The 27193-nt window shown below is 37.0% G+C and overlaps 1 long non-coding RNA gene across 3 annotated transcripts in view; it reads left to right on the top strand.

Moving 5' to 3' along the window:
* The first annotated feature begins 273 nt into the window (after positions 1-273).
* The window catches only part of LOC103877096, a 30342-nt gene continuing 3422 nt past the window's right edge, over positions 274-27193 (top strand). Inside the window, exons 1-3 of one of the 3 annotated variants that reach the window (XR_004178322.1) lie at positions 274-2079; positions 7168-7242; positions 26156-26266. This is a non-coding gene — a long non-coding RNA (uncharacterized LOC103877096). Of the gene's footprint in view, positions 2080-4371; positions 4788-7167; positions 7243-26155; positions 26267-27193 lie in introns of those variants that run through there. The other 2 variants (XR_004178321.1, XR_004178323.1) reach the window with 2 other exon arrangements.

Here is a 27193-nt window from a genome sequence, read left to right as displayed (position 1 = left end):
GAAACTGATTTATAGACTCATAGAATCATGGTTGTGATCTAATATACTTTTTTAAAGAGATGGGATCTTACTATGTGACCCAGGAGACTGAAATTCAGTGGCACAATCATGGTTCACCACAGACTGAAACTCCTGGGCTCAGGAGATCCTCCTACCTCAGCCCATGTAATAGCTGGGACTACAGGTGCACACACTACCACACCTGGTCTAAAATGTATAATTTGTAGAGATAGGGTCTTGCTATGTTGCCCAGGCTGGTCTAAAAACACCTGGCCTCAAGTAATCCTCCCACCTCAGCCTCCCAAAGTGTTGGGATAATAGGCATAAGCCACTGTGCCTGACCTTAGGTTTAATTTCTTATTATTGCATTCTCATTCAATGTTCTCTTTTCTCTGTTGGCCATTTATCTAGTTCTTTTGAACCCTCAGTTATAGATTTGAAAATTTATTCTTTTTATGTAATAACTCACAGATAAATAATATTATTCATATCCAAGATTATCAAACTTTGTTAGCACAGGAGCAATAGCAACAGCATATTTTATTACATCTGTTCTTTTGTTTGCAAAGAAACATCTTGTGAACTCCTGCCCTGACTGTACTTAGGCTCATGTAAAAGAAAAATAAACGTGAGTTGCTTTCTACTTTTGTTTAGCTGGCATTCTTAGAATAGAACTTATATGAAATTTGTAATGAAAGAATCTTATTCACTTCTGCTTAGCATTCTCTCATTGTTCACGCAATTTTCTATAAAATACAACCTAAATACATATTGTTTGAAACGGGCTTTCTGCATACAGAGAATGTGCTTTTCTTTAAGTGGTTTGTGAAAGCAGCATCAGTTGTGCACGAGTTCATTAGACAAACCAAACATCAGTGCTGTATTATACATTATTCACAAAGGGAGATAAATCAAATGACTAATTCCTGAAAACAGGGCTTCAAACATCTTCGGAGGGCACCAGGGCAAGCTAAATACTGTAGGAGTCACTTATTGACAGGGATTTATTCTGAGAAGCGTGTCCTTAAGTGATTTCATCTTTGTTTGAAGTTAGAGCATCACAGAGTGTACTTACACAAACCTCGATGGTATAATCTACTCCATATTTAGACCACGGGGTCAAGCCTGTTTCTCCTAGGCTACAAATGTGTACAGCACATTACTTAGTATTATGGGAAACTCTAACACAGTGTTAAGTATTTGTGTATATAAACATATCTGAACATAGAAAAGGTAAAGTAAAACTGAGGTATTATAATCTTACGGGTCCGTCACTGTATATGTGGTCCATTGTTGCTTTTAATCTTGTCCTTAAGTGGTCTGTGACTTTGTCAGGAAACTAGTTCACACCCAAAAGGGCAGACTCTGGAGACTTGGAACAATATTTAAATACATTAAAAAGGAAGTGCTCCAGGTAGAATCTTCTTCGGTCTGTCAATATGTAAATTTGCTAATTAGATCAATGAAAATAGAACTCTGCCTTCTGTTACAAGGAGATCGTAACACTGAGTTAAACTGTCAATATGCAAATATACCAATTAGAATCACCACATAGTATTAGATACATTCTGTATGGTAGAGTTGAGATTAAGGAGGAAAGAAAGGTTTTATTTATTGATTTATTTGCTGAGTGTATATTTAACGCAGAATGTTTTGACCCTTTATAATTGGTAAAGCCTGTGGTGTTTAAGGAATAGGAATTAACAGTCCCCAAGTCAGATGTTTAGCTTCCTTCCCAGTAGACCTTCCCAAATGATTTGGAAAGAGACCGATACAAAGCTATTTGTCTCCTGTGTCCTTAGGGAATCTTGTATGGGTTTTGCCAAGTTTGGAAATGGGATAACAAATGAAAGCGAAGAGCTTCACCCAGCTTTCTCTTTCCTGGAATACAAATGTATGAACTGCCACTGCATGTGGAGTGTTGTGGGAAGAAGAACTGCTGCCAGTCGCCATCTCCATGGCAATAGCAAGAGAGAAAAAGCGTCTCTAAGGTAACCAGAAAATAAACAAAAATAAGATTTCTAGGTTAACATCCCATTAATCAGAAGTGACTTCAGAAAAAAATAACTTCTAGAGACTGTAGGTGGATTATGATAATTAAATTAACATTTATATCGTTAAACTCCTACTCTCTTTAACAAGCTTTTTTTTTTCCTTTGCTCTCTTAAAATATTTCTAGTTCTCTTACTATCCTAACCTGTAAAAAACTTGAAATTCCCATCATCAAAGATGTATCCATTTTTTAAATATTTGGAGACTTTGAAAATCCACATACATTATTGCCTTCCTTTTAAATGTTAGCATTAATTATATTGTCAGATAAATTATCAGTAACAAATTGGCGCATTGAGATGAATCTAATTGAATCAATATAAATTGAAATCAAGGAGCAGACTCCCAACATGACAGTTTACCAGAGGGATACTTGTTACTCAGCAAAAGAAGGTAGCAAATAGGTGCAGGGCATGGCGCATTACCAAAAAAAGGGCTGCCTGGGAGATGCCAAGAATTGTCTGTGTGGCAGATTGAGCTCTGGGGTACCTACATGATGCTGGTCTAGGGAGATGCGGAATTTTTGCATGTGTAGTTTAAAGGAAAGCTTTATATCAAACCATTGTATGGTAAAGGAAGAGTTAAACTTGAATCATCTACCACATAGATTTACTAATTGGCTTATACTGACATGTAATTTATTTTCCTAAAAGTATATAGCAAATGCACCTGTATCTTTTGTGAACATAAAAGCTACATTTCATTCTGCCTCCTGAGTCTGATCCCGATAAATGTTGCACTGATTCCTTAAGTCTCTAAAACAAAATGAATTATATACTATCTAGATTACTCTAGAGCAGAATTTTATAGCTTCAATTTTCTTAGAAGGGAAAGCAATTGGAAGGTAAGATTTTTTACATGTCCTATGCCAAATTCGTTGTGAAGGACTTTGTTGTATAGTTATATTTTCAATAAGGAGAAGGGAAAGATTAAAGAAAATTTAAAAATGATTAGTTAGTATTAGTTTATTAAGAGTATAGCATAAGTTAGATATACCTCAGTGCATGAAATACAAATATATTTTGGGGGTAATCACTCAGACGTATTTGTCATGTACCCAAAATTCCAAATAATACATCTAAAAAATGTAATATAAGATAAAAAATATATTCTGTCTTAGATATTCAGAATTTGGAAACTGGAGTATACCATGCCATCTGAACATATGTGGCAGTATACTGAAGAGATGTGTTTATCAGAAGCATTCTTTTCAAGCGTTCAAGCATTCTTGAATATGTTCTATTCTAGGACATATTCAAAGATATATTTTCTAACTCTGTGTTTTTTTTTTCCAAGATCACTCCTTAAATAATGGCTGGAAGTTAGACCTGTGCTTATAATTTGCTAAATAAATTTCTGTTTTTGTTTCTTTGAAGTCAATACATTTTTAAACAGAGAAAAAAAATACTGTCCAGCAAATAGGTTGGGCCATTGGAAAGTTAGGCTGTGAGAGCTTATTAAATGGCTGTTTTAGTCAGGGAGTCTTTGCTTCTGTGTACAGAAGAATGTTACATGCTTAATGAAGACTCCAAATATTCATTAACACCTCCCCCTATAATTATAATCTGCCATACTGGACCTACCTACATGCATAGATTACTTCCTTTCTGGCTCTCGCTGGTGAGCCAGCATGTCAGTGTCTGATTAGAGACTGTATGTGTGGGTCAGGCATCAAGATGCCACTGTCCCAACATTAAGGCTATGTAAACTCTATCGGGGTGCATGAACATGGAATATACAGGTGAGGGCTTTAAAGGAAATTATAGCGGCAAGAAGTGAACCATATAGAAAGAGCTGTTTCTGTGAGATGAGTTCTACTTGGATGTATGTAAAGCAGAAATTAGCAATATAGTATTTATTACATGATTGAGACAATTCACAACTTTAAAACTTTTTATATACACTTCAGGTTGTATCACTAAAAAGAATACTTCAATGCCGTGGGGCATGGTATCTAGTGTTGTACATTGTGCATTTGGTTTTTCATTCATTAGCAGGTGTACATATATCATTTCAAAAATCCAAAGAAAACCTTACTAATTTAGTTTAAAATGTATTTATTTACCAGATCTTTTACTTATTTCACAGTTATTTTGAGGTTATCTCTATGTATCATGAACCTTACTGGATACTGAAATACAAAATTAATAATATACTTTTTGCTCACTGTGAGAAACACAAAATCTTGTGTAAGAGATACATACGTATATATATATTCCTTGCATAGATATGTGTGTATACATATGTAACTATATATGTGAAATATAAATATGTATGTGTACATATCTTTCAAACACATACATGCATATAAGTAAATAAATATGTAAATATATATGCACATATATGGTGTAGTACTAAATGATGTATGATATTATTAAAGTTTTCATAAAATCACTGAAATAATTTTCCAAACTGTCTATGTAAAGCCCTGTCCAATAGGACTTTCTATATTTATGGAAATGTTCTATAATATTCTGTAATTGCCAATATATAATAGGACAGTCAGTGGTCTCATGTAGCTGTGGAATACTTGAAATGGTACTAGAGTAACTGAGGAACTGAATATTCTATGAAATTTAATCTGTATTAATTTAAACGCATATAGTCATGTATGCTTTGTGGCTACTGTGTTGGACAGCTCAGGGAAGACAATGCCTTGGAGGAGCCAGGGATTCATGATTTTCAGCCTTTACGAATGAGTGAAGTCTTTCCTAAGCAGATCATAATTTAGCAAGGTGAGATACACTCCAGAAAGAGAACAGTAGGCTTTTATTTATTTATTTATTTATTTATTTATTTATTTATTTATTTTGAGACAAAGCTCACTTTGTTGCCCAAGCTGGAGTGCAGAGGCATGATCTCAGCTCACTGCAACCTCCACGTCCTGGGTTGAAGCCATCCCCCTGCCTCACCCTCCCAAGTAGCTGGGATTACAAGTATGCACCACCATGAGCGGCTAACTTTTGTATTTTTAGTCAAGACGGGCTTTCACTATGTTGGCCAGGCTGGTCTTGAACTCCTAATGTAGTGATCCGCCCACCACGGCCTTCCAAAGTGCTGGGATTACCAGCGTGAGTCACTGTGCCTGGCACTTTCATTTTTTTTTTTTTTTTATTCATTCATTCCTTTAAAAGGAACTGTAATAACACCAAACTTTGTTAAAATTTTATAATGTACTAATTTTCCCTTTACAAGTACCCTGTGAAACAAACATTAATATTAACCAATTTGCAATGAGGAAACTGAGGTATAAAATAATTAATTCAAAACCCAGCTAGCAGCAGCAGAGTCAGATTTTAAACTTAGGAAGTCTGGCTCTAAAGCCCATATCTTAACTTTTGTGCCACATGCTATACCAGCCACGGAGGCTGCCAAGTACTTTCACTTGAAGATGTTATACTACCGTCTGTTACAAACCAGGAAATTCAGTTAGTCTGCTCAATCAATGCATATTTTCTATTTTCTAAGTTCAGACCCTATTTCACGACCTTGAAAGAAAAAGGCAAATAAAACACAAACTTACTGCTCAAGGGCTTAGAGTCTTATTGAGGTAAAATTTATCGAACTACTAAGAGAAAAATTTTGCTGTGTCTGGGGATATTGTGAAGTACTCAGAAAAAGGAATCAGTGAGCAAAACTGCAGCAGCACACTATATAGAGAACTACGAAAGGAGAAACTCTTCACAAACTAGATGAATGAACCATCTGAAAAAGGCAAAGATGGATACAATTATTGAAAAAAAAAAATGGGATTGGAAAGCCATGAGCACGATCAATGAACTCCTCTATATAAATACCAAAGCTTGTCACTGGGAGAAGCTTGGGATATGAGACCAGTTGAGAAAGTCATGGCAAGATCATAAGAGGATGCTGTATTAAATATTAAAATTTTTAAGCAGAAGGGATATTTAAAGAAACATACTTTGGAATTCTAGAAGTAATCTCAAAAAAGAATGCAATGTTTTCACTCTATGGTAAAGAATAAACAAAACCACAATGACCTAAGAAACTATTGTGGCCTGTAGGGGCTGGGCGCCAAATCCCTACTTCTCTGCCCATGGCATTTTGTTGCAGGGAAGCAGAGTCCTAATTTTCTGCCCATATATATTCCCTGAAGTGATGAGACAATAGGTCATCCTCTCCCTCAGGAACTCATAGAGCTCAATATGAGAGGAAATTCCAGTGAATTGTTAAATATTACACAATCTTAGGAGACATATATCTTTGTTAATAAAGAAAACTGTATAAACTCAGAAATATACCAGATTTGGGTTATTTCTAAATATGTACCCTTAGCAGCTTCAGTGCCGAACTGAAAGTACATCATTATTCATTGTCTAAGACAATAAAATCAACAACAGTTTCAGTGTTGAGCTATTCATTTTCTACACAGTAAAGTGGTAAGAAGGAGCCCATTTTATCAGGAATGAAGTAACGTTTCCAGTCATGCATCCCATAACGTCAGGGATATCGTGAAGTACTTAGAAATGCATTTTCAGGCAATCTTCTTGTTGTACAACAGCATAGAGTGTACTTACACAAACCTAGATTGTATATATAGCCTCCTACATCTGTACTTCGTATGACACAGCCTATCGCTCCTAGACCACAACTGTGTACATCATGTTACTGTACTGATTAGGGTAGGCAATTGTAACACAATGGGAAGTATTTGTGTATCTAAACATAGAAAGAACACAAGAAAAGTATGGTATTATAATTTTATGGGACCATCATAATATATGCAGTCTCTCATTGATCACAATGTCCTTATGTGACACAAGACTATATTTTGGTTTAGAAACTCACTTATTTGTTATGGCACCTGGAAAAGATAACTTAACTCTTGGGTCTGTCTTTCAACATATCAAATGGGGTCAATGACTTGACTGACTTACCTTGTGCAATAACTTTATATATGAAATATTTAGCAGATAATGAATGAAATGTACAAACATAAATGTGATATTACCAAATATCCACATATTAGACTATTCTTACACATAACCACAACCAACACAATTAGGGAGAGGTTCCTCTTGTTTTCCTCGTGATTAGTTTAATTTTTTTTTTCTTTTTTGGATATCTGATTAATTTCAAATTACTTTTTACCAGGGAGCACAATTGTTGGACAACATCTTGAGGACATCATAGGTCTGTTCATTTTAACTCCTCATCTTTTTCACAAAGGTTAGTAAAAATATTTCCCCATTGGGAACCTAGTGGGAGATTTTTTCAGATCAGTAATTTTACCTACTGGTCATGGAGCTAGGAAATAATTCAATGTGCTTGAAGTAGTCTTACAAACAGAACTAGGTACTCTTCCTTTAGTAGAAACTAACATTTTATGGCATTAGCCTTTATGCTGTATGTCAAGTCAAATTTTTTATAGCCTGTACATGGCTTATGTCTGTACAGTCATGCATCCCTCAAGAAAATGATACATTCTGAGAAATGTACTGTTAGGTGATTTTGTCTTCTGCAAATATTACAGAGTGTACTGATACAAACACAAATAGGGTAGCCCATTGTTTCTAGGCTACAAACCTGTACTGCGTGTTACCATACTGAATACTATAGACAGTTGTAACACAGTGGTATTTATGTATCTAAACATATTGAAACATAGAAAAAGTAAAGATACAATTTCATGATCTTAGTTATGTAAGATTATATCTATATAATCTATATCTTGTATGCATGGTTTATGGTTGGCTGAAATGTTGTTATGCAGCCTATGACTTGTGACTTGCAAACAACAAAAATTTGTTTCTCACACCTCTGGAGGCAGATCAGTCTAATATCAAGGTGCCAGCAGGTCTGATGTCTGGTGAGGCTTGTTTCCCAGTTGAAAGATGGCACCTTCTCACTCTTTGCTCATGCAGTGGAAAGGGCAAGGCAATATCTGGGGCCTCTTTTTTAAGGCTACTAATACCATTCATGAGGGCTCTGCCCTCCCAAGGGTTTCACCTCTGAATGCAATCACATTTGTTATTAGGTTTCAATATATGAATTTTAGTAGGGGGGGCACAAATAATCACACCATAGTAATGGTGACTCTAATCCATAGGAAGAAATGAATGAACAGGATTATTTCTTGAATAGCAATGAATAACAGCTAGAAATATAACTATACCATAAATACTATACTATGTTATTTTAGTTTATATACCATAAATATCTACTATGCCATAAATACTACACTATTATATTAAAACTTATAAATTGTTTCATAACCCTTGTAGAATACTCTCACAATTGTATGATGAGCAGCTGCCAAATTGCCACAGACAATTTCCCACTGGAAATAATTTCCCTGGTCACTGGAATAATTTCCCACTGATCACAACAAATAGCCAGTTTCCCCTTAGCATCAATGTTCCTTGACTTACCATGAGGCTATGTCCTGATAAACCCATTGTAAGTTGAAAATATTGTAAATGAAAAGTGTGTTTTTCACTTAGCAATATTGTCAATGTAAAATGGGTGTATATAGACATAGCCCTATCATAAGTAGAGTAGCTTACTGAATGCCTATCACTTTTGTACAATTATAAAGTCAAAAACTCCTTAAGTTGAATCATCTGTATTTCAAAGGTCTGTATTACAGATTAGTTTCCTCCCAAAACAACATTTATTCAAGTGCCTCCTATTAAAATGTCAACAAGTATGGAATAAGGAACTCTATTAACTCTTTAGCAGCCACTAATACCCCCCAAAAGCTTGCATCTGGGCAATCAAATTTTATGCCTCTCAGAAATGGGTGGACTCAGGATGGTTTTATCATCAGTTGTTTGTTTTGTTGTTTTGTTTTGCTGTCTTCTAGTAAGTAGAGGTAGAAGAGAAAGGACTGAAGTGCACTTCCCCATAGTAGTGCTATTCAAAGCAGTTTTACACCTTTAAGAACCCACAGGACAAATTCCAACCTGGAAAGCAAAAGGAAACCTTCCCTAGAAACCTCTTTCCCCAGATATTCAAAAAGGGGCAGACATTATTTCAGCTGCCTAGGGAAGGATTACCTGATAACCTAGATTTAATACTTCAGGAAAATTCTCTAGAATCTGACTCTTTCTAGTCCTGTCAAGGCCTATGAAATATATAAGCTGTCGAGATCAGAAGCCCTGGATATTCCAAAGACTGTATAAGGACAATAGTGAGCTGATAGGCAGACATCATGGCTTGGCAATGCGAGAAGAAAGGAAAGTAAAAGGAAGCAGATAGAAAACTGTGAGATATATCTTCTATTTAATATACTTTGCTATTGTGGATACATAGTTCTTTGGGAATGGTGACTATGTAAGCAGGGTGTGTAATCTTCCCTTACCACAGCATGTTTTCCTTTAGTCAGCTGGTAGGTCTTCTGCCTTTCATGAAGGATGTTGACTATTTTAGGGTTACAGGGACCAAACAGAATTACTTGGAATAGGGTTTCTTAAAACCATTTCTGCAGAACATTAGTAAAGTTTAGATAAGGATCAGGCTACCAGGAATACAGTTAGGGAACATGTGGATTAATATTTCTTTAGTACAGGACTTCCAAAAGGCTATAATATTTGAATACATTAGGCTCATTATGAATCTCAAAAGGAGCATGTAGTAAGGCATATGTAATATATTTAGGCATAGAAACAGTTTTTCCAGAGACCCTTCGTAAACAATGGCCCACAGCTTCTCCATACCAACAACCTTCAATTGGGGCATATCTGAAATCTTTCCTTTTTTGTACTACATAGCTCCCACTCTGTCAAACTTTAGGTTTCTGCAAAAAATGCAGATGATGGTGGCTGATCTGTTGTTATAGCAACCTCTAAATTAATATCCTTTGCTTGTTATCATTTGGTTGCTCTTCATGTGTTTCCACAGTCATTATGGAGATCCCACTGAGACCCAGTCTGCACTGCCCATCATGGGTCTTGGTCTTTGACCAGATGCAGTACTCACAGAGGTGCCTCGTGCCTTGCTACTCACAGCTTATGGAACCCAGGATTACATGATAATTTTTTGTTTGGCATGCAGAGGACTTCAGACAAAATCCTGAATCAAAATTTCTTCACTAGAAGTTTATTTTGTCAAATAAATGAGCAACTTGATAAAATTAAACAAGAACAAACTAGATTCATTCACCTAGAAAATTCTTCCTCTCCTTGCCTCCAAGTGTTTCCCTATATTGAGCCCCTCCCTCTTCTCTTGTGTTCTTCTGATCTCTCTCCTTCCATAACTCTATCTGTCCCTTTCTCCTCTTTCCCTTGTCCAGACCAACTGCTGTTTTTCGAAAAACTATCTTAAAACCCCAAATTGACAGTTTCCTCTATAAATGTATCCCTGCCATGAGCCATGTATATAGGCAACTATAGAATGTAAGCTGTAGACCTGAGCTAAATTAAAAGCCGTAATGAAAGATTTATCTTAACCCAAATAAGTCCAGCAAATATTCATAGAATAATTTAGAATTATTTTGAGAATTCTGAATATATGAACCTATATCAACTTGTACAAATGTTGGTTAGAACATCAGATGCTAAATTCTCAATGGCAAACTCTGATTGGACTGACCTAGAAAACAGACTACAATATTTTGCTTTCTACAGTGAATTTTAGGGTAAAAATTAAAAGGACACAAAAATAGATCAAAGTTTCCTAAAAACTATACCTGAAACATTTCCAATAAAAATTAAGCTGATCATAATTCAATAACACAAACAAAAATATGAAACTGTAGATTTTTTGAATAGAATAATTTCTGAAAACAGTTGGAAGTTAAAGAAGGTGTTAAAGTATCAGCAGTCATTTTATCTCCTACTAAAAATGGAGTTAAGCCTAAAATTGGGACCTAATTATAAAACAAATTACAATCAGGAATAGCCCCGTTAGCTGAACTGCAACCCTGTCAGAGCATTTTGAATGGACTTTATAATATCAAAATATCACACGTACTCCCAAAATATGTATAACACTTAGGAAACTGAAAAAGGAAAAAGAAAAGGAGACAGAAGCCAAAGTAAAGCTGTGCCTCTGCTGATCACCCAGCTGAGTGGGCTACTTCCCAACCAACTACCTACCAAAAAAGACACTCGTCGATATTTTAAATAAAAGGCATACGGACAAAATTTATTCCATGTTATGAAATAAAAACAAATATATAAAAATGTCTTAATTCAACTCAATGAGTATTTTCCAAGGATGGAAAAGACATCCAATATTCTGCCATACCCTTAAATAATCAAGGTGAATTAATGTTAAATATGGATGTTTACCCTTATCAGTTCGTGGCAGATATAGGTGCTATTCTTTCTATATTGAATCTTGCCAACTTTGCTCAACTTCTTTCTTGTTGTAAATTTACCACAGTTTGTCTGTATTTAATATAATACATGGATTTTTTCTCTGTCTTCCATTTCTTAGACATAGCCCTTTCATTCCTTACCGAAACACATTGTTTTCACCTCTGCAATACCACTTCTTCAAATTCAACAGAGAGACACTCACTTGGAAAATGGATTTGTAATTTTAAATGTACACTTGAGGGACTACTTTCTGAGGTTCCAGAAAACTACTCTGTTCATAATTAAGTTGTGTCTGCTCAGGATTTGACTTTGCCCTCTCCACCATATTAGATGCAAACCCCAGATAAGGATCTTGGTATTGTACATGATGCTCTAGGGACTAAAACTCCACTGACCTAGGTAAAATGTTTGGAGCAAAATCTGTCAATACCTCCTTCCAAACTTTTAACCAAAATGTTCAATAGTCTTTGAAACCTGAAGAAAAGGAGACATTCAAACCTATAGGTGAAGAACTTATATTCAAGGGTCATCTTATAGCCTTCACTAATATTCATAGCATTCCAATCCTGCCAATAAAGAAATAAAATAGATTTGTTTAAGACCTAAGGGCCATCAACAAATTCACTTCCTGGTAGTAACGAACCCAAACACCACCCTGTCATCAATTCCTCCTGAAGCCACTGGCTTCACCCTCATGGGTCTCTGCTTTGTCTTTTTCAGTATGTGTCTAGACCACAGAAGCAATATCTTTTACTATCACTTGGGAGGGACAACAGTACACCCAAATAATCATGCCACAGAGGTTCACTGAAGCCTCCTCTATATTTCCTAGACCCTCAATCAATTCTTAAAGTTCTAAATTTCTATTGTTGGGATAATAATATTGGAGTGTGATAAAAGACAATAAATATATTTCTATTGTGATTTAGTTCTGCTACAATATGTATATTATCTCCTCCTTTACTTAGAGAACAAGGAAGCCTGCAAAATGATTCCATTTACTGGCCCTCAGCAGTAGCAGAAAAAAAAGACAAATAATTTCAAAGATAAATTGCAACTGCGAGAACATATTATTTGGCATATGATGTATATAAGAGGGAAAATGACCTCTTCTGATAGATTAAAGCCTATCCAAACTTATTTTACACCCCATATGAAATGGTAATTAAGAAGACTCCTAGATTTAAATGGATACTGCAGACCATGGCAACCAATTTTTTTCTGATTACAGCACTTCTTTATGAATTGAGCAAGTCCTCAGAAAGATACCCTCTGCTCTGTGATACCAAACATGAACATGCCTCTGTAATCTAAAGTAGGAGTTCAATAGCCTCCCTTCCTTAAGCATCTGTTTTAGTTAGGATTCTCCAGAAAAATAGAACTAATAGTATATATGGCCTATATATGGAAGAGAGGGAGAGAGACTAATTTATTATAAAGAATTAACTTACATGATTATGGAGGAGGTCTGGCAAGCCTAACATCTATAGAACTGATATCCAATTTTGAGTCCAAAGACTGAAACTGTTGCAGAATACGGAAGAGCCAATATCCCACTTTGAAGGCTATCAGGCAGGAAGAGATGATGTTCCAGTTTGAAGAATGTCTTACAGGATAATTCTATCTTACCTGGGGGAGGGTCACTCTTTTGCTTTGTTCAGGACTTCAAGTGATTGGATGAAGCTTACCCACATTATGGAGAATAATCTGCTTTACTCACTCTACTAATTTAAATGTCAGTCATATCCAAAAGCACCCTGATATGGTTTGTCTGTGTCCTTCCCCAAATCTTACCTTGAATTATAATAATCCTCATGTGTCAAAGGCAGGACCAGGTGGAGATAATCGAATCATGGAGGCAGTTCCCCCCAGATTGTTCTCTTTCTTAGAAACATGAGAACAGACTAATACAATACATTTGTACTGAGTTGTGGGATGCTGCTGTAAAGACACCTGAAAATATGGAAGCGACTTTGGAACTGGGTAACAAGCAGAGGTTTGAAGTTTGGAGGGCTCAGAAGAAGACAGGAAAATGTGGGAAGGTTTGGGACTTCCTAGAGACTTGTTGAATGGCTTTGACCAAAATACCAAAATATGGACAATGAGGTCCAAGCTGAGGTGGTCTCAGATAGAGATGAGGAACTTGTTGGGAACTGGAATAAAGGTCACTCTTGCTATGTAAAGAGACTGGAAACATATTGCCCCTTCCCTAGAGATCTGTGGAACTTTGAACTTGAGAGAGATGATTTAGGGTATCTGGGAGAAAAAATTCCTAAGTGGCGAAGTGTAGTGTTCAAGAAGAAGCAGAGCATTAAAGTTTGGAAAATCTGTAATCTGACAGTGTGATAGAAGAGAAAACCACATTTTCTGGGAAGAAATTCACACTGACTGTAGAATTTTACATAAGTAATGAGGAGCCAAATGTTAATCACAAAGACAATGGTGAAAATATCTCTGTGGCATGTCAGAGACCTTCACAACAGCCCCTCCAATCACAGGCCTCAAAGCCTAGAAGGGAAAAAATGGTTTCATGGGCCAGACCCAGGGCCTTGCTGCTTTGTGCAATCTTGGGACTTGGTGCACTGAATTATAGTTATGGCTAAAAGGGGCTAATGTACAGTTCAGGCTGTTGCTTCAGAGGGTGCATGCCCCAACCTTGGTGGCTTATATGTAGTGTCGGGCCTGTGTGTGTACAGAAGTCAAGAATCGACGTTTGGTAACCTCCACCTAGATTTCAGAGGATGTATGAAAATGCCTGGATGTTCAGGCATAGGTGTGCTGCAGGGTGGAGCCCTCATGGAGAATTTCTGCTAAGGCAGTACAGAAGAGAAATGCGTGGTGGGAGGCCCCACAAGGAATCCCTACTGGGGCACTGCCTGGTGTAGCTGTGAGAAGAGGGCCACTGTCCTCCAGACCCCAGAACGGTGTATCTACCAACAGCTTGTACCATGCACCTGGAAAAGCTGCACTCAGTGTAAGCCCATGAAAGCAGCCAGAAGAGAGGCTTTACCCTGCAAAGCCACAGGGGTAAAGCTGCCTAAGACCATGGGAACTCACCTCTAGCGTCAAAATGACCTCATGTGAGACAGAGTCAAAGGAGATCATTTCAGAGCTTTAAAATTTGACTGCCCCGTTGGACCTTGGACTTGCATGAAGCCTGTGGCCCCGTTTTTTGGCCACTCTTTCCCATTTGGAACAGGTGTATTCACCCAATGCCTGTACCCCCATTGTATCTAGGAAGTAATTAACTTTCTTTTGATTTTACAGACTTTTAGGAGGAAGGGGCTTGCCTTGTCAAAGATGAGACTTTGGACTGTGGACTTTTGAGTTAATGCTGAAATAAGACTGACGGACTATGGGGAAGGCATGATTGGTTTTTAAATGGGAGGACATGAGATTTGGGAGGAGCAATGGGTGAAATGATATGGTTTGGCTGTGTTCCCACCCACATCTCACCTTAAATTGTAATAATCCCCAAGTGTCAAGGGCGGGGTCAGTTGGAAACAATTGAATCATGGGGGGTGGTTTTCCCCATATTGTTCTCATGGTATTGAATAAGTCTCATGAGAACTGGTGGTTTTATCAATGGGATTCCCCCTACAGAAGCTGCCTGCCTATCACCATGTAAGATATGTCTTTTCTCCTCTTTCGTCTCCTGCCATTATTGTGAGGCCTCCCTAGCAATGTGGAATTGTGGGTCAATTAAACCTTTTTTCTTTATAAATTACCCAGTCTTGGGTATGTCTTTATTAGCAGCATGAGAACAGACTAATGCACACCCTCACAGAAATACCCAGAACAATATTTGGTCAAATACCTGGGTACTTCATGGCACATACGTTTTTAATCTGACACATGAAATTAACCATCACAGCATCCCTAACTACAAAGAGCTCCTCTGTCTATTAGTGCATAAGTGACCTACACAAGCCCTTGAGATTTTCACTCAGCTTTATGGGAATCATCAAAAATCCATCACTTAATATAGCCTTCCTCTGATCCAGTTGCAAAGGATTAGTCCTCTTGTCTTAGGGCAACAGCTGCCTCTGTAAAATTTATTAATAATCCTGATGACCTATTTCTAGGCTTCCCATTTGACCTCATGGTTTCTCATGCAGTTCAGACATTACCATTGATTTAGAAAACACAAATATTTTCAGCCAGCCAATTAATCTCTTATGAGATTCTATTACTCACTTCCTCTCACATTACTATTCACCATTACAAAATCCTGAAACCTGCCACTCTCCTGCCCATGCCAGAATAAGGAAAGTCTCATGATTGTCTTAGTTGGGGAACTCTGTGCCTTACTCTCCCTTCTTAAAGGTTCCTAATGAAACCCTGATCTAATATTGTTGATAGATCATATTTTAAACCTGAAACTGGAGACAATCAAGCAGGTTATGCTATGACAAACCTGAGCTCTCTTTTACAATAATCTACCTACAGTAAAATTATTCCAAGTGGCAGAGGTTGTTACATTCACTAGAGCTTGTCAACTAGCCAGAAACTGGAAAGTAAACATACACACACATAGCAGTTGTGGTTTTTGGGTAGTACATAACTTAGGGATGATTTTTTTTTTTTTTTTTTGGGAAGCAGAGGGGATTTTTCATTTCTGTTGAAACCCGCATTAAAATGGAGAAGATAATGAACATTTTAATGCACTGCTGCTTTTAGGGAGGCAGCTATTATAAAGGTTGAGGTTCATGTGAAAAGAAACAGCATGGAAACTAAAGGACATTCTACAACATATCATTATGCCAAAAAGTCACTTTAACCAAAATTGTAATCCAATATAAGCCCTCAAGGATAAATCTCTGGAGGGACTCAAAGAGGCCATTCTTAAACATCAATATTTAGTTTTGAAGACGCTGAACCCTTCGCTCAAAATATCTGCTTGGTGGCACAATATGATTGCAAGTCAATATGAGTTAGGTTTCTCCATGAAATTACACATTGTGGAATAGACAACTTGATTAGCATCTTAAATCATATCTGATAGGGAAATTTAAAAAATGATAGCTAAGGTTATTTTGGGGCCATGTGTCACCTGTCTAGAACATAATTTTGAAAAAACTGAAAGTGGGACAGGGCCAGGAACTGGGGCTCAAGAACCCTTTGAAATCCATCATATTAATTTTATTAAACACTCACTGTGTTAGTCAGGGTTCACCAGAGAAAACAGAATCAACAGGATATTTATTGATATACAGTAGGACATTTTTAATGTGAATTGGCTCACACAATTATCAGGATAGGACCATGTGAGTATTCTCCAAAATAACTTTTTCTTACCTATATGATTAGAATGAAAGGAATCAATGTTACAGTCAGTGTAGGATACAGAATAGTTGCTCACTATTTCGTTTTTGACCTTGTTTTTCTCTTTTAATATTTTTTGAGAATTGATAAACCAGGAGTAATGTGTGCTCAATATGTGTCCCAGTTCCCTTTATTTCTGACTTTTTGACAAGTCTCCAGGACCTTTCATATCCAGTAGTAAACATTTAATGATTACTTAATGCATGCTACACACTAAGCACTTTAAAAAATTCTTTAGAACAAAGCTGAAATATCTGTGATATTATTACCTTCAATTATGCAGACCAAAATGTCCCATGATATGTGGTCTGCAAGCTGCAGAACCAGGGAAGTCACTTGCATAATTCAGCCCATGTCTGAAGACCTGAGAACCAAGGCAGCTGATGCTGTAATTTCCAGGCCAAAGGGCTGAGAATCAGGAGGTCTGCTGGTGAAAGTTCTGAAGTTCAAAGGCCCAAGAACCAGAAGCCCTGTTGTCCAAAGGCAGGAGGAGATGGATGTCCCATCTCAAGAAGAGAAAGCAAGTGTATATTCTTCTCTGCCTCTTCGTTGTCTTTGGTCACATCCTTAACAAATTGGATGATGCCCACCCACGTTGTCAGGGCAGATCTTCTTTCTTCAGTCTATTGATTTAAATGTTAATATTTTCTAAAAACACCATCATAGATACACCTAAAATGATTTACTGCCTATCTGGGCACCTCTTATCCCAACCATGTTTACACGTAAAATTAACCATTATATCCACCCTCCATTGGATTTGAATATTTTTTAGTTATTGTATGTCTATTTTCAGGATGGGTCAAAATACTGTATTGGAAAAAAGCCACAACACATATAGACACTAAAAAGCTGTCTGGCTTTGTGTTTGCAACCTAGGACACCTCAACTTTTACAGTAAGTGTTTGAGTTTCGCTCTTTAAAATGACCATTATAAAAGAATTCTGTCAGGTGTTATCCCTTAATCAAAAACTACTCTTTCCTTATACTCTAATCCTTGAAAGTTTCAAAGGACTATCCCGGCCCGCGGGATCGTCGAAGCAGGCCCTGGAGGAGGGAGTGGGAATTTGGGGGACAAGAGACACGAGAAATGGAGACAAGACAGTGCTCTGATCAAGTCTCGTTTAATGGCAGTAATGCAGTGCCTTATATACACTTGGAGGGGAAGGGGTTGGGCCAGAGGTGGAGATGATCTCATCGCAGAGGGCGTGACCAAGTAGGTATTGGTTTCTCTGGTCGAAGGTCATGTTGCACCTGCGCTGTCAGTTGGTAATTTTCCCGGGCACGGGATGGTGCCTGCGCTACAAAGTAACAATTTTCACGGCTGCGGGGGGGAAAAACAAGTGGAGAAGAAGCAGGAAGAGCGCCATCTTTTATGAGGTATTGATACAAAAGAGAAACAACAAATCTAGGGAGGAGGTAGAAGGTGGAAAGGAATAGAGCTCGGGCGTTTAATCATTATTATTTGCTATGGCCGGGGCGCGCAGCTCCGGACAAAGGACCGATTGAATTCTTAAATTAAAATTAGCAAAATTTTCAGGAAGCCTTGATCTCACTTGGCCAAAGCTCCCCTCACTGGTCCTATAGGCATTTGGTTTATTCTCTTGAAGACAAACTAGTCATTCCTCTGTGAAGTGGTAATATGAAGATTCACGTGTCTAGAAATTTAAACTCTGGCCCTAAACTGTGCCTTACTTCATGCAGAGATAGCAAAATTTTGCCAGGTTAAAATCACCTTCTTACAACATATTTCTAAACAGTCTCTTTGTGATATTCAACTTTGTCTCTTGGAAGAGACATTACAGAAAAACTGCTCTTGAACTGCATTGGAAGGAACTTTACCAGGTATTATTAATAACACATACAACACTGAAACTCTAAAGAGTCAACCCTTAGATTCATGTTTTACAACTTAATGAAACAATTTAGAATTCCACACAATTGGAAGGCTATTCAAGTAGAGAACTTCACACTGAAGATTCTCAGGGATCTCCCAGAAGCATCTGATCTGAGCTTCCACCCAATATGTCAGACCAAGACCCCTATCTAATTCCTGGTTATTTATTTTATTTTTCACCTGTTTGCTTGTAATAATTATTCTTCTCACTTTCTGTAGATCCCTTGCTATTGCCCACCCATAATGGCATTCTTTCCCTCCTTATTAAACCTGTTAGGTCGGAATATACTCATTCTGATGCCTCTTTACATTGTCCTAAACAATTGTCACTTTTTTCAGTCTATGGACTGCTAGACATACCATCTATCACTGGAACGCTATAATAAAAACCCTTGAACAATTCCAGTCTTATCAATTGAAACCACAGAGAATCATAGTTGATGGCATTTCCATTTGTACGTATGTGGGCATCTGTCCTTAAATAAACCAGCCTAGAACTTTAATAGTGTCCTTCTCCTCTAGGAAAAGAATAAATTATTACAATCTGTTGATGAGACTCTATGTTTCTAAGCTCCAATTCATCAACCTTCATATTGTGTTGGGCCAAATAACACCTAGAAGAGACTAATAGAGGTCCAAGTATGTAATCAAAATAATGTAAAGCTAAGATGCTGACCCCGTGGTATAAACAACTTATTTTTTTTTCTGGATCTCCATGTGCCCCAACTGAACACTGTTTTCTTTATGACCGGGGTGCCTGATCCTGCTTGCATCAGACTAATAGCTAATATATTTTAGGAATACATAAGAGTATCCTGAGATATTTCTGTATACAGAGACTCTAATTTTAATTCCGTAAATTAATAGTAATCCAAAATGCTGCTATTTTTGATTATTCAAACACACTACCTGGTGGACCTAATGACTCATTATTTATGCAAACAGTCGGAGTAGTATTCTAATTGATGGGAATCACAAAAGACTGTAAGAAACATAAAACTAATTCTGGCAAAAGTTATTAGTAACACCACCTCTGCCCTAGATGGAATATAGATTAGTCTCAACTCATTGGCACAAATAGGGATGGATAAGTGCATTGCTCTAAAATTCTTGTTGGCTTATCATCATGGCATTTGTTCCATTGCCTTACTTCTTGTTGTACTGAGATCAATGAAATATGCAAGATGAAATAGGGTAAATACTCCTTAAGGAAAAAAAAAGCCATTTTGCTTTTAAAGTTTGATACAATGATCCATGGCATTTGTTTGTTTGGCCTGTGTTGGGCAAATAGAGTTCAAAACACCTTACAAGGACTATTAATTGTTTTTGGTTCTGATATAGTGTTTGTGATGCTGGTCCTTAGAATTCTATCCATAGAATTAAATGCTTATACACAACCACTGTTTCATGAGATACTCACCGTCATGATGTAACAAGAAAAAGGTCAAACAATCTTACAATGCAATTGACTATGAAGATTACTAAACAATCTCTGAGTGGTGAAGATATGGATCTTCAGCATTCTCAGAAATGGTCAACCTCTCACAAGGGAGAGATTGATTTAAAAAGTGGGCTAAGAGACTAAATATACAGATGGTCAATTGTATATACGAAATGGAAATCTGACTCATGGCCTATAGCAATCAACCCAAGAAACCAAACTATTGTTTGGAGCAACCATACCAGAAAGTCAGAAAACTATCTGTAGCAACCAGTTCATGAAGCCAAAACAAAACAAAACAAAACAAAACAAACAACAACAACAACAACAAAAAACCCATACAGCAATTAGCCCCAAATGGCCAGTATTTGATTAATAACTGACAATTTCTCCAATTTCTCCAATAATTGCCCCACTTCCAAGTTAGGACCAATTGGAGAAAGGGAAATATGCATGCCTAAGTAATAACATAGTATGTCCTTACTTCTAGTTAGTCTGTCTACAGATTCCGCATGTCAATAGCAGCCAAACACACCTAAAAACCTCTTAATTTTTTCACTCTAAAGCTTTCTCACTCCTCCTTTGCCTGTCTTTGAGTCTCTACCAAAATGCAAGTGATGAAGGCTGACTTCCTTGGTATAGCAAGCTCTGAATAAATAGCTTTTGCTTCTTTCCATTTGAGTAGTCTTCCCGTCTGTTTACATGTCACTCAATATATGATTTTTTGAGTTTATTTATCCACTGGGTGCTATAGGTTAGCAGTTGTATGTGCTCTATTGTTTTTGGATAATTTTCTGAAGGCATAACATATCGAGGCAGTATCATACAGAAAAAGTAAGGAATGGAAGTTGGAAGACCTGAATTCCAGTCCTATTTCTCTCAGTGGCATGCCTTCAATTTTTCTCTTTAGACTTTTACCTTTGCGGTCTTGGTTTTAAGTGCAATGCACATCTTAGAATGAGCAATCTTAAAGGATAATTTTATAATGTCTCTGGAGTGGTGCCAGCTGCAAGTGTAACTCTTTTGATTTCTTGATTTAAGGCTCATATCCTTGACATCCTCCTACCCCACAATGCACACACTTTTCTAGTTCTACGATTCCTATTTTGGCTACAAATGGATTAAATAATTAACTAACTTTAAAATCTGCAGTTACTGCCAAATGGCATTTTGAAAATGCCTCATAGTGGGTAGTTTTCATTAATTTATTTGGCCTCACATGTTCCTTCCAGCCGTACCTCTCAGATAACTTGAGAAAGAATATTGGATTTGAATAAGTGTGGTTTGAATACAGGATTCTAAGTATTTAAATAAAACGATTGAATAATGTGGAACATTATCAAAAGGGATTTTGCATGATGAGAGTGTTTGTTTAACTTGTTTATTCTCTTTTCTCTGAGAAACTTGAGGCTGTTCAAGTTTCCCTAATCTCCTGACAAAGGCTTTGATTTATTCAAATGCCAAAATCCCAGCTGATGAACTCAGGCTGGTTCAATCATCATATTTTTCAGTTCTTTCTATTTCTCAACTGTAAAAATCTAAGCCAGAGTAATGTGGGTAGAAACTGAGGGTAGCATAGGCAAGTGTTTCTCAAAGGATTATAGGGCTGATATCCAGGAGCACGAATGTTGTAGAAAAAGAGCACGAGGCCAGAGGCTAAAACTCTTGAGCTGAAGTTCTGTCTCTGCTGCTTCTTGGCTGGCTGACTTTGAGCATATCAATTTACATCTCTGGGTTGTAGTGTTTTACCAATGAAATTAGACAAAGAATGGCTAACAATAACTCCCCCTCTTGCTTCATGGCATTTTTTGAAACTAAAATAAAAGATAATATGGTACGTAGAAGATACTGTAGTTTGCAATATGTGATATGAATGTTAAGTGGTAGTTTTATTATTATTTTAATACAAGAAAGGAGATTAAATTATATCCACCTTTCTAATGGTAGAGTCACATTACTTTATGAAATAATTCAGTTGATGATGCAAAATTAGACATTTAAGAGAGCCACAAGATCTGATCCAACAAAAACAAAGATACAGAATAAAACCCCAAACCAAACAGGTTGCAAGGCTTTTTTAATCCATCAGAGACTTCAAAGCCTTAAAAATAATAATGGCCAGCACAGTCGTAGCCCACTATGTTGTAGGCCTGAGGCTCATTATGACGTCCCAAGTGTAAAACCTAAGAAGGAAAAAAAAAAAAAAACAAGAAAACACTAAAACCTCAAAAATATCTAACCAAGAAAGGGTGAGTGAAATATAAAAGCAATGCAAAGCCTGGCGCGGTGGCTCATGACTATAATCCCAACACTTTGGGAGGCTGAGGCAGGTGGATTACCTGAAGTTAGGAGTTCAAGACCAGCCTGACCAACATGATAAAACACCATCTCTACTAAAAATACAAAAATTAGCTAGGCTTGGTGGCGGACACCTATACTCCCAGCTACTCAGGAGGCTGAGGCAGGAGAATCGCTTGAACCTAGGAGGCGGAGGTTGCAGTGAGTGGAGCTCGATCGTGCCATTGCACTCCAGCCTGGGTGATAGAGTGAAACTCTGTCTCCCTAAATAAATAAAAAAATGCAATGCAATGCAATGCAAAATAATGGTGATCGATATCCAGGGGTTACAGAATTTTTGTGTCAATAATAGGGCTACTGAAGACTTAAAGGGAAGAGAACCATTATAACAGAACAGAAGCAGTTAGGAAAGTCTAAGAATGAATTTAATTTCAAGAACACTACTTAAAGATAGATAAAGAATCTCAATATCCGATAAATATATGAATTTCATAATTAGAGTCAGTGTGGGTACCACATTTGTATCTATTTTCTTAGCAGCCAATGTGCAATCAAACTAAGTATAATTTAACTAAAATTTGGAGTTGGGGAACTTGGATAAGCAGTGTATAATATCTAAATTACAAAGCTGAATGATTGCATAGTAACAAAATGAGAGTAGGAAAAAATTAGAACAAAATAAAAGGGGCTATATTTGATATTAAATCATTCTTCCGCTTTACTTCTTTTGTTGTAAATAAAACCTGTTTTCTTCTAGTATGATATTTTGATATGTTTATTTATTTTAATTTTCACTGCTATTCAACCTTTGTTGCTCCTTTGGCTATATCAATTGTGATGGTCAGAGATAGCAGCTACATAGTTTAACTAACATTTGTTTTGGTATATTGACCCTTTTTAAATCGGTTCTTTACCCACTACTATAGTTTGGCTTGTTTGACCCTTCCAAATCTCCTGTTGAAGTTTGATACTCAGTGTTAGGGGTGGAACCTAAAGGGACATGTCTGGGTCTTGGGGCAGTTCTCTCATGAATAGCTTGGTGACATCCTCATGGTAATGAGTTCTTAATCTCTTCATTCCCCAGAGACCTGGTTGTTAAAAAGAGCCTGGTATCTTTCTTTCTGTCTCTTGGCATGTGATTTCTGCACATGCCAGCTCCCTTTCACTTTCTGCCAGGAGTGGAAGCAGCCTGAAGCCCTCACCAGAAGCAGATGTTGGTACCATGCTTCTTGTACAACCTCCAGAACCATGAGTCAAAAAAACCTCTTTTCTTTGTTAATTATCCAGACTTTGCTATTCTTTTATAGTAATTCTAAATGGACTAAGATATTTTCATTTGATCATATCATCATTTACTCTTATTTTATCCTGTGATGTTTTGGAAACATGTGATTTACATGGAAACATTTTGTGATGCAATGTCACAAAATCTGAAGATCATTTAGAACCCTATAGCTTGACCTTGAAACAAATTCTCCCATCCTGGGGGTCCCCAACCCCAGGCCACAGACCAGTACTGCACAGCAGGAGGTGAGCAGCAGGTGAGTGAGCATTATCACCTGAGCTCTGCCTCCTGTCAGATCAGGCATGGCATTATATTCTCATAGGAGTGTGAAACATATTGTAAACTGCACACATGTGATCTAAGTTGCAAACTCCTTATGAGAATCTAATGCCTTATGATCTGAGATGGAATAGTTTCATCCCAAAACCATTCCCCACCCCACCCCACCCCACCACATAGTCCGTGGAAAAATTGTCTCCCATGAAACCAGTCTCTGGTGCCAAAAAGGTTGGGGACCGCTGTCCTATATCACATGACATTTGAAAAAAAGAAATGCAAAATTTCTTGTAACACTTCAAATTCCACTATGTGAAACGAAAGCATAATAATTTGTCTCAAAAAGGTAAAATTACAAGGAATTTCTTATACTGGCTCTTTAAGAGATGTGGAAAAATAAGAGAAGCAAATCAGATCCTCAAAAAACAGTTTTCTAATTTTTTTTTTTTTTTTGCTGTCTACTTTTTTTAAGTGTAACTCACTAAACTCTTGGTGACTTGGACAATAAATTTTTAGAAGGCTTAACAATTTACCCCACATTTTGTTAGGAGCAGTTCTGTTTTCTACTCATACCGTAAACATACATCGTAGCTGCAGAAAAGAAATACGTAAATGCATCAAAGAAAATAGCCTCCTCTACACTATGGGTATTCAACTTCTCTGGAACTCAGTGATGCTGATGCTTTTGTTTTCTTTTTAATTACTTCACCAAAGCAGAACTCAAATTGGTTTAGGATATTTTCTGAAACTGGTTAAAATCAGGAAAGCATCTTTGGTTTTGTTGGTTTTTGTGGTTGTAATTAAATATAAATATAAAATAAATTTCCCACAGTTTATCTCACACGCAAAATGTATGATTCAAATCCCGCAACTGAACTCCTAAAAAAGTAGAGGAATCCAGTTTTTCTGCATCCTAGAAGACTCAGGATTACAATGTCATTGTGAACAGACTAAAGAGGCGGTCTTCATCAATGGGCAGGATGCTTCTGTGAATTAGTGACTTTGTCGTTCATTCCTATGAATATTTACTTTTTAAAAAATGATATAAAATTTACACCAGTTTCCACACCAGCCCATGTTTCTCGGTGTCAAAAGAAATCTCTTCTTTTTTGTAGCCACTGAATAGGTAGAAGATTAACAATCATCTGAACTGACCATGTCTAAATATAGAAATGTCTGGTGCATGCAAACTGCTTTTGGGTTTGCCATCTCTCATGAATATTCTTATGAGAGTCCCAGCGTAACTTTCTCCTTTGTTGTTATGCGTATTCAGGTCTTCCCCTTGTCAGGGCCTTGTCACTAGAAGATAAATCCTGCTTCATCCTCCAGTCACCTGATTGATTGAACCTGCACTTCCATTTAGATATTATCAGTTTCTAAATCTCAAGGACATTTTGCTCTCATTTATTCTCCCTTAAAGTCAGTGATAGAAGTGCATTCTTCTCCTGGATTTCTTAGACTACACAGAAATAAATTAAATAAGCTGTATTTCTCTTAAGACTTGGTTTTAGATATCTGACTCCTGGCCAGTCACGGTGGCTCATGCATGTAATCCCAGTACTTTGGGATCCTCCTGTTAAAGGCAGGAGCTTCAGGAGTGGGCCACCAGCCTGGGCCATATAGCGAAACCTCATTTCTACAAAAGTAAACATAAAAATTAGCCAAGCATGGTGATGCAGACCTGCAGTCCCAGCTATGTGGGAGGCTAAGGCATAAAGTTAATATTGTTTGACCAAAGGAGTTTGAGGCTGCAGTAAGCTGTGAATACACCACTGTACTTTAGCCTGGGAAAGGGACCCTGTCTCAAAACGAAAACAGAAAATTGACTCTCAAGAGTCTACTTCCATTCTAACCTACATTCCACTATCATGCCTATGACTGTTTTTGAGATATAAGAAACTCTAAATGAGTTGGGGGAAAGGGGGTTGTTTTTGGTTTTTTATGTTTGTTTCTTAATAAATTTCCCTAAAATGTAGGGGGGGCGGGGGGTAGCTGGGAAGGGGGCATTACTTTTATCTGGGAAGAAGGCAGCTACTAACACTTTAGATTTTGGAAATCACAAAATTATTTCTCATCTAATACTATATATATGTATTGTTTTCTGCATTTCATATTCTACAAATTGGATAGAGAGTAACTAGAATAGGAAACTTATTAAGTGTGATAAGAATATTATGTTAATAATTGTGAAATATAAACAGCATGTATACCATAGTGATTAAATGCATGGAATCTAGCAAAAAGCTGGCTTGCTTTAAATTCTGTTTTTTTTTAACCGATCTCATTATTATGGTCAGTTATTTAACCTCTCTGTCCATGAGTTCATACTAATTGAACTCAGAAGAGAAGAGGAGAGAAGACAGAAGGGAAAGAGAGGAGGAGAGGAAAAGGAGTGGAGGGGAAGGAAGGTAAGAGGGGACAGGGGAGGAGATAGATCCTACACCTATAAGCCCTCCTTAAGCAATCTACTGTTAGATGATGAGCTTCATCTACCGAAGTAACAACTGGGAAAACTTTTAGTAAATGGACTGAGAGAGAGCTATTTAAAATTCAAAATACACACCTAAGACTAAAACTAAAATGGAAAAAGTGGAAGACGAATGGAGCAATGAAACACTGATATTTAAATATTATATGTTGTAACAAAGTAGGAATACAGACCTGATGGTATCAGTGGTATATAAATTGTTCCGGAGCATTGAAAGGAAAAAATAAACAGGAATGACAAAGCAGATATGAATGAAATTCATTATCTACAGGAAATGGATGAGGAAAAGGTAGAATAAAAGGGGGAATGGAAACGGTATCATAGGGACCAGGGGGAAGTGACATTTCTCTGAATCAGTATTTTTTATATGGCTCTAGCTATTAGACCATAGTAATTCTTTATACCCTCAAAAAATAAATGAACCGTTATAATGAACCAGGATGTGTGGAAACAAACTAAAATTTAAACAATAACAAATGAACCTAATTACTGTGTATGACTAGTAAAACCACACTGAAGTGAATGGGAGATCAAGGAACTAACTTAGGTAACTTGGAAAATACAATTTGACTCAATGTTATAAAGCTAGACAAAATAAACTGTAACAAACTCTGTTCTCTATGTAGTAAATGTTTTTCTCCCAGTGTAGCAATTCCGAAATTGATTTATATGTTCAGTAATACTAGAAAAATAAGTAAATACAATGTAATAAGACCCAATTTTCTCAGATTTGGACAGAAGACAGTAATGACAAGAAAAGAGAAAATGTTGGAATCAAACCTGTGGTTTTGTATTTAAATTAGAGGTAGCAGTATGAACTCATGGTTTTAATATATACATTAAAATA

The sequence above is a fragment of the Papio anubis genome, chromosome 14 (genome assembly GCF_008728515.1).
Source record: "Papio anubis isolate 15944 chromosome 14, Panubis1.0, whole genome shotgun sequence".
NCBI lineage: Eukaryota > Metazoa > Chordata > Mammalia > Primates > Cercopithecidae > Papio > Papio anubis.
The sequence above is the reverse complement of the archived record's forward strand: the minus strand, read 5'-3'. Positions and strand labels throughout refer to the sequence as shown.